The sequence below is a fragment of the Meleagris gallopavo genome, chromosome 21 (assembly GCF_000146605.3).
Source record: "Meleagris gallopavo isolate NT-WF06-2002-E0010 breed Aviagen turkey brand Nicholas breeding stock chromosome 21, Turkey_5.1, whole genome shotgun sequence".
Lineage (NCBI taxonomy): Eukaryota > Metazoa > Chordata > Aves > Galliformes > Phasianidae > Meleagris > Meleagris gallopavo.
In genome coordinates this window covers 8,092,225-8,099,273 of record NC_015031.2, presented here as the reverse complement: position 1 = coordinate 8,099,273, position 7,049 = coordinate 8,092,225, and positions in this window count along the sequence as shown.

The following is a 7,049-nucleotide window of genomic DNA, read 5'->3' as shown; positions in this document are numbered from 1 at the left end:
AAAAAAGGAAAAAGAGATTTAAAGCTGTTTGTAAACAGAAGGAAACAACCAGCACCAGTACGTTACATATTTCAGTCTGCAAAACCACTTATCTGTTTGCAGGGTGGATCATATTTTGAACTAGTTACCCTGAAATGCTAAATGACAGTTATGCTTAATAAAAAAATAAATTAAATTGCCCACAGTCACATTTTTTAAATATCCTTGTGTGTTTAGCTACTGTTCATTGAGGAGCTGGGCAAAAGTACTAATGATTAACTGGCCCTTAATGGTCATCCATTTGCTAATGAGGAAGGGAGGTGGGGGGGTAAAACACCACCTAGATACAGAGAGAGCAGTGGTAGGAACCACCTGAAGCCTCTCCTCAGGAGATTCACACAACTGGAATTTTCTTTAAAACTTTAAAATAAACAAATAAACAAGAAAGAAAAAAAAAAAATCAGGCTAGTGCCACTTTCAGATCTATATGCAGATCTATAAAGAGAAAAACAAAGCTCAGTTCATACTGATAGGATTCTCAAGTGAAACACCAAGACCTGATCTGTGGGGCACGTATATAAAATACAGGCATGGAATCCAACTCCAAATGAGCCAAGCTGATTTTCCAAATCAGAAAGCAAGATTCATTACAAGAAGGTGTAAACTCTTCAACCACTCTGGCTGGCATTTAGTGCTTTAACATGCACTACAGGCCCTAGGAGTGGGAATCCCAAAGAATTACAGTGGCAGCTACACCACACAAGTGAGAGACATTTCATGGTTCCTGTAACATCTCTCAATGGTTCATCCTCATTACAGCAGTGGTACAGAGGATAAAACAGGAAAACTCAGGATCTTCTTCCATTATGGCAGTCAGGTCCTACCTTCACACCTACAACCCTTGGACATCACGTTTGACAGATATCCCCAAAGATCTGCTACTGGTCACCTTGGTCTAGCTTAGCAGTTATTCTTACAGCTCCATTGCTTTGGCACCCAGGTAGCAGCACAGACTTATACGACTACCTGACTTGGTAGACCTTACTTTGGTCTTTGGGTAGTTGTGGAACAACGTAGGTTGAACGGGACCTGTGGAAATTCCTTGCTCCCACCCACCCCCAAGAGTTCAAAGCTAGACCAGGCTGCCCATATCCCTTATCCATCATCCCTCGCACCTCCAAGATGTGAGTTTGGGCTCTGACTTCAGTTCCACACGAGGTTTTACAGAAGCAACCTGTCTGCTCACCTCTCTTTCAGAGAGAATTTGGGTTCAAATAGCTTTCCTCTGGACTGTTTCGTGGTCAGAAAACCTCAGCAATGCAGCCAAGACCTTGCACGTAAATCTCCCTTTGAAATAAGCCCCTTCACCTTTATCTGGAAGCCACTTAGAAGCTTAAAAGGTTGCAATGGTATTAAGTCTCAATAACCTTAAACTAGAGAGCATATAGAAAACCAAACACCTAAGGGTTTTATCTAGAAGGAAACCCTTCAACTTATTACAACAAGCAACGTTTAAAACAAGGGTGAAGAGAATGGAATTTCAAAGCACTACTGCAACTAGAAAATGGGGGGACACATCTGTGCCCTCTTTAATTCCACACAAATAAATGCACATTTCCACTCCACATCACTGCTGTGAGTTACAGAAGATTACTCACTGTCCCAGAATCCTTCTCTGAGGGATAGAAGTAAACAGACCTGCCCCATAATTTGTGAGGGAAAAGATGCACATCACTACAGATGAATCATTACACGAAATACTTTCCTGGTAAAGACAAGGAAAAGCAAGCAACTGCATTTCCTCAGTAAGAGACCCCACTGTGAGTTTCTCCCCTTCCATCACCTTAACTCCAGTGTTGAAATTCAGCATGAACTTGTTTTGCAAAGCATAAAGCTACGAGATAATACAGTAACTCACTGAGGAAACATCATACAAGCAGCTCGCAACAAGAAGCAACAAAGGTCCAAAGTCAAAGGGCATAAAACAGCGGTGCCAAGAGGACGCATTTTTCCCTGGCTCAGAGATTTGGAGACACACACAAACAAGCAACCCTATCCCACAGGCAGCTCTGCTGCTCAGCACACACTGCTCAACTGGTGGCAAACAAGCAGCTCAATAGAGCAAACATTAACTACAAAGCTTAATGATACTGGACTTTAACTGCACAATAAACTCCGCACCATTTCAAAGGTTAAATACTCGGTTCCTATATGGCTTTTGTAATTTAAAAAAAAATCATTCCAAGAACACCCCCTGCATCAATCACCCATTACAGGAGGGTAACAAAGACAAAGAATTATCTCCAGCCTTTATGCCCAGTTTTGTTTTGACATATTAGTGTGTATCAACGAGCAGAAAGATGCCGAAGTTGCACATACACTGAGTGTAACTCAGCTTTTATTTTGATGGTCATCCTACAGGCACAAAGGAGAAGTTTCAGTTTGCAGAGGACACTACAAAGCTCTGAGTATTCCATTTAACATTAATAGTTGTGCTGACAATCAAGTTATTAACAAAAGTTTGCATGCAAGAACTTGCCAGAAGATTGTTTCAGCAGCAAACTAAGCTAGGAGAGCTCTTAGGAAATACAAAAGAGGAGCATATTATGTGGGTAAGTGTAAAGCTTAGGTGCAAATCACAATTAGAGCTCTAGAACTTGAAAAAACAGCCTGCTATAAACATGCCTGCTGATCAGAAAGAGCACCTGGGATCAACAACATCACACTTGCTATGGAAAGGGAGCGTTAAATAAGATGGTGGCTAAAGATACTCTCACTTCAGAGCATTATCCAAATTTGTGCAGGAAATCAGCAGTGTCCTGCGTAGTTGTGAAGTCTATTTAGTCATCACCCCCACCCCTCTTATTTTGGTAGTGGATGGAATGAGAGATACACGGGAGGTCTGAGCCCACGTTGTATTTTTCTTCTTTATTTAAATGGTTGTTTCTCAACATCTGAAAAATCCTCTTACTTAACAGGAATCATAAAAAGTAAACTATAAAAAAACCCTTTTGTGAGAGGGATAGGAAGAGACGGTTTCATCTCCTAATCTTTCTTAAACTGAATAACGGTAAATGTTCAACCTGATAGTAGCAATAAACCAAAATAAGTCGCTGATTCATTTTAGGAGGTGTTGAGCCACAGCTTTGCTTCAGACAAGTGATATCCACACAAGTGCTTTGGTAATCCAGAGGTTACAAACCTTTTGTTGTTGATTACAAATACTTCTGGTTATTCCTCTCGCTCTCTGATTCAGCCAACCGCTTTGCAGCATAAATACCAACTCCTTAGACAAGTATTTACATAAACTGTCCTCTTGTAATGAATTTTCTTCCTCTCTCTTTATATCACATACTAAGCAGAAAGTTTGCTTTACCTGAACCGAAAGTCAAGGCTACAGCTTCCCCCTCCCCATTACTTTAACTACATAGGGGAAAAAAAAAAAATCCATTCCTTCCTATCATGATTCAGAAGCATTTATAAAGCACTGCTTAACTTCCATGGGCTTCCTTTCTGTCACCATTTGACAGCGAGCCAATTATAGAAATAGACAGATGCAAAACTGATTTATACGATCAAATCCCACTTCCTATGTAAGTGTCAGACTACAATTGTTGCTGTATATTGTAATTACATGATAGTAACACAGGGTGATATTTCCTTTTAAAAGGATGAAAGAATTTAAAAATCCAAATACTTTAAGATGAAATAAAATTGTTCAAAGTAAGAATTACCCTGTTAACCTACTGAAAAATAGTTTTTAAGGGCCTATATCCCTTACAAAACTAAGTGAGAAGCACCAATTTGTGTTTAGATGTGCTGACTAGAACTCAAAAACACCAGCTTCAACATTTTCTTACTTGGACTCTGTAGGGTTGTAGCTGATCTGCATTCACTGAAAACACTCCAGTTATCCAAACTTGTTGCAAAATTTCATCGACTGAGAGACAAGCCAAAACACGAGCTACTGTCCCAATTACCATCCTCAAAATACTCAGCACCACTACAAGTCAGCATGAGCCCTTCACCAGCACCACATGAACATATTTTATGCTTTTTCTACTAAGCAGAAGTGGTTTGTTTTCTAAGCATTAAAAGCCTGAAGGTATGACCTTTCTATAAGTGTGTAACTATGCTTGCCTACAAACTGCCTTCAGAATCTGCTAGCTCTGAATTCCCTCCTTGCACAGAGACCTATGGCATGGCCATAATCAAGTAAGAGCCAAACACCTTTTTCACTGCATGCTTCATTAGCATCCTCCTCCACACCATCTTTGAGTAATTCCATAAGCAGATAAATTGTTAAATCTCATCCTCAGCGATCGTAGGCTCCCTGCTCTTGTCTATGCAGGTATATTATGCTTGTGATGCTGCGCCTGCCACCAGTTGCAGAATTTTTAAAGAACGCATCCTTTTCATAGTAGCTGTAGTAGTAAAATGGGTTTAGGAAGCAAGTGGTATCTAAAAAAACAAAACCAAACCAGCAAACCACCAGCTGAGCTGTTTTCCAAGCTCACTTTGCTGAATACTTGCAAGCAGCAGGCTTTTCTGCAGAGCTCACAGTATGGGAACTGGCTCGGACTCCTGTTTCCATTGTATTAGAAGTAATGAGACACCCGATGCTGACATCAGCACAAACCAAGCTGCTCTCAGATCTGTTTGGAGACAAGGATATGACCTATAACGCACATACACCGAGAACCAGACAACACACAGAAAGAAGCATTCGCTGCTATTGCTGTTGCTGTTTTTCCCACTCAGGATCAGCAACGAGCCATTGTCACACAGACCTCACTCCTCCTTCCTTAAAGCTCTCCTAGAGGCTCAGCACGGAGCTAAGACCAGCATTATGCTCATACATTTATCCTTCACAGAAGTGGGAGGAAGACCGCTCGGCAAACAAAAAACGGATTAACTCGATATATGACAGATAGGAGCAAAACACTCTAAAGTAAATTAATGAGATTTAACAGACACCAGAAGGAAAAAGCTGCATCTTATAGCTCACCATTTCAAAGATGCAACTTGAAGGTCAATGGCACATTGAAGCTTTCCCCTACCCAAGCATTAATCAAAACTAACCATCTCCTTGGGACTATGTCTTGTGCATAATTCATGCCCAACTGTTCTCAGGTTTGAAACTGCTACCAATTCTACCAATTTAAAAAACATATAGCCAAGCACTTCAACAGAATTTAAAGAGAAAAGAACCTATCTAATAAAAAAAAAAAACAAAAAACTGTTGACTAGACACCAGTGAGGGCTCACTGCCTTCTGAAGTTCTCCAATATGTCCTATGTTAAGGTTTGAGCTGCAGAAGTTACTATAATCAAGCCTCACCGTCACAACAGAAACACGACCTTTGAGGTTGTTGGAGGATAAAAGAACATTTCACTAACTTCTGTCTGCCTCTGGCTGTTGAGGGAGAAACAGACCGTCGGGTTTTTTGGTAATACATACAATAAGTAGCTTCTTAGGGAAGGAAAAGAGAAATGATTGAGTGAAGTCAATATTACTGATCAATTACTAACTCTGAACAAGTCTCCTTTTGACATGCCCCCAGGCAACAATCCCTGACCATCAACAAGACTGTTACCTAAGGCTCGATACGAGGATTCAGATACAGCCAGTAGCAGTCATTCAGACATACCTCTAGGGCAAAGGCAGAACTTCTAGAACATACTGGCTGAAAAGAGAGTAAAGTAAACTTTTTTTTTTTTTTTATCTGATATGCACAGATGTACACCCACAAAACTGTATGTTCCCTTTTGAAGTGATCTTGGGAAGATGCTTCTGCAGGGGATAAAGAGATTCTCGAAGGCTGCCAGATTTCAGGTACCGAGAGTTGATGACTGAGATGTGTTCCAGACACTGAATATCCATTATTCATTGGAACAACAAATCACAAAGAAATTATCAAAAAACTGCCAAAGTACTGTCCACTCCCTAACGGGCGCAGCTTCATGCCAAAGGAAACCAAAACCAAAGCTGCCTCCCTTCCCTGTCTGTAGGCAGCAAAGGACGTGCCAGCAGCAGCAAGCTGCTCCTACTCCACTCCTGCACTTGGTTCTTTAGGACAATTCCTCTCCTACTGAGTAGAAAAATTCTAAATGAGGCAGCACCTCAACCATCAGCAGCAAACAATTTCCAATCAATTCTGAAGGTAACAAGCCTCTGCCAGGAAGTAATTTATCTTTTCCATTGAAAATGGGACAAGCAATCATTGGGAGAACAGAGCAATGTGAATTACTAGGAGAAATTGTCCACCAATGAAAAAATCCATTAGGTCTATGACAAAGGTCAGATAACATTGTTTGGGTTCAGCCGTAATTCTTTCCTGTATGAGGTTCACATTAAGATTTTGTGTAATGGGGAAGAGAAAAAGCACAGGTGTGGGCACTCCTCAGACAACTCAGCTACTGACTAGCTTTATCAGCTTCTAGTCATGTAAGAACCAAGCAGACTAATATGTTCTAAGAGATTATAACATCCCTTTTTAATTAAGAGGAAACAAAAAACCAGCCTGCTAAAACTACGATGTCAGTACCTCTACACATGGGCATAAGTAACAAGTATTTAACAGCAAAACACATAGGATAACCTGTCTGGAAGGGCAGACATCCACAGGTGACCTGAGCAATGGCAAAGACAGCCCTGGGAGACACTCACCTGCTACTACATCTCCCTTACAGCATAGGAGGGGTTTGGAGTTGATAAACACGCACTGCTCTCGGGGGTTTATCTACCTGCACAGAAGAGTACATCCCTAAATACAAACACAAGCTGACCTAAAAGCTCAGCTACAAAATGCTGCTGTTTCAAAAGGCACCTTAACGTCAGTGGAGAGATTTCAAGGGAATGCAGAAAGGAAGTTGCTCAGACAAGATTTGGACGGCCATCTAGAGCAGAAACAAAGTCTCCAAATGGCTTAACTTGTAACACACGGACACAAATGTAACACGCTTTAATCTCACAGCCAACTGCACCAAGTTCTACACGGATACTCTCCCACAACAGTTGGTCTTTGCTCAGGGCAGGCCCAGGCCAAAAATAGCCTTTAGTCTAAGTTA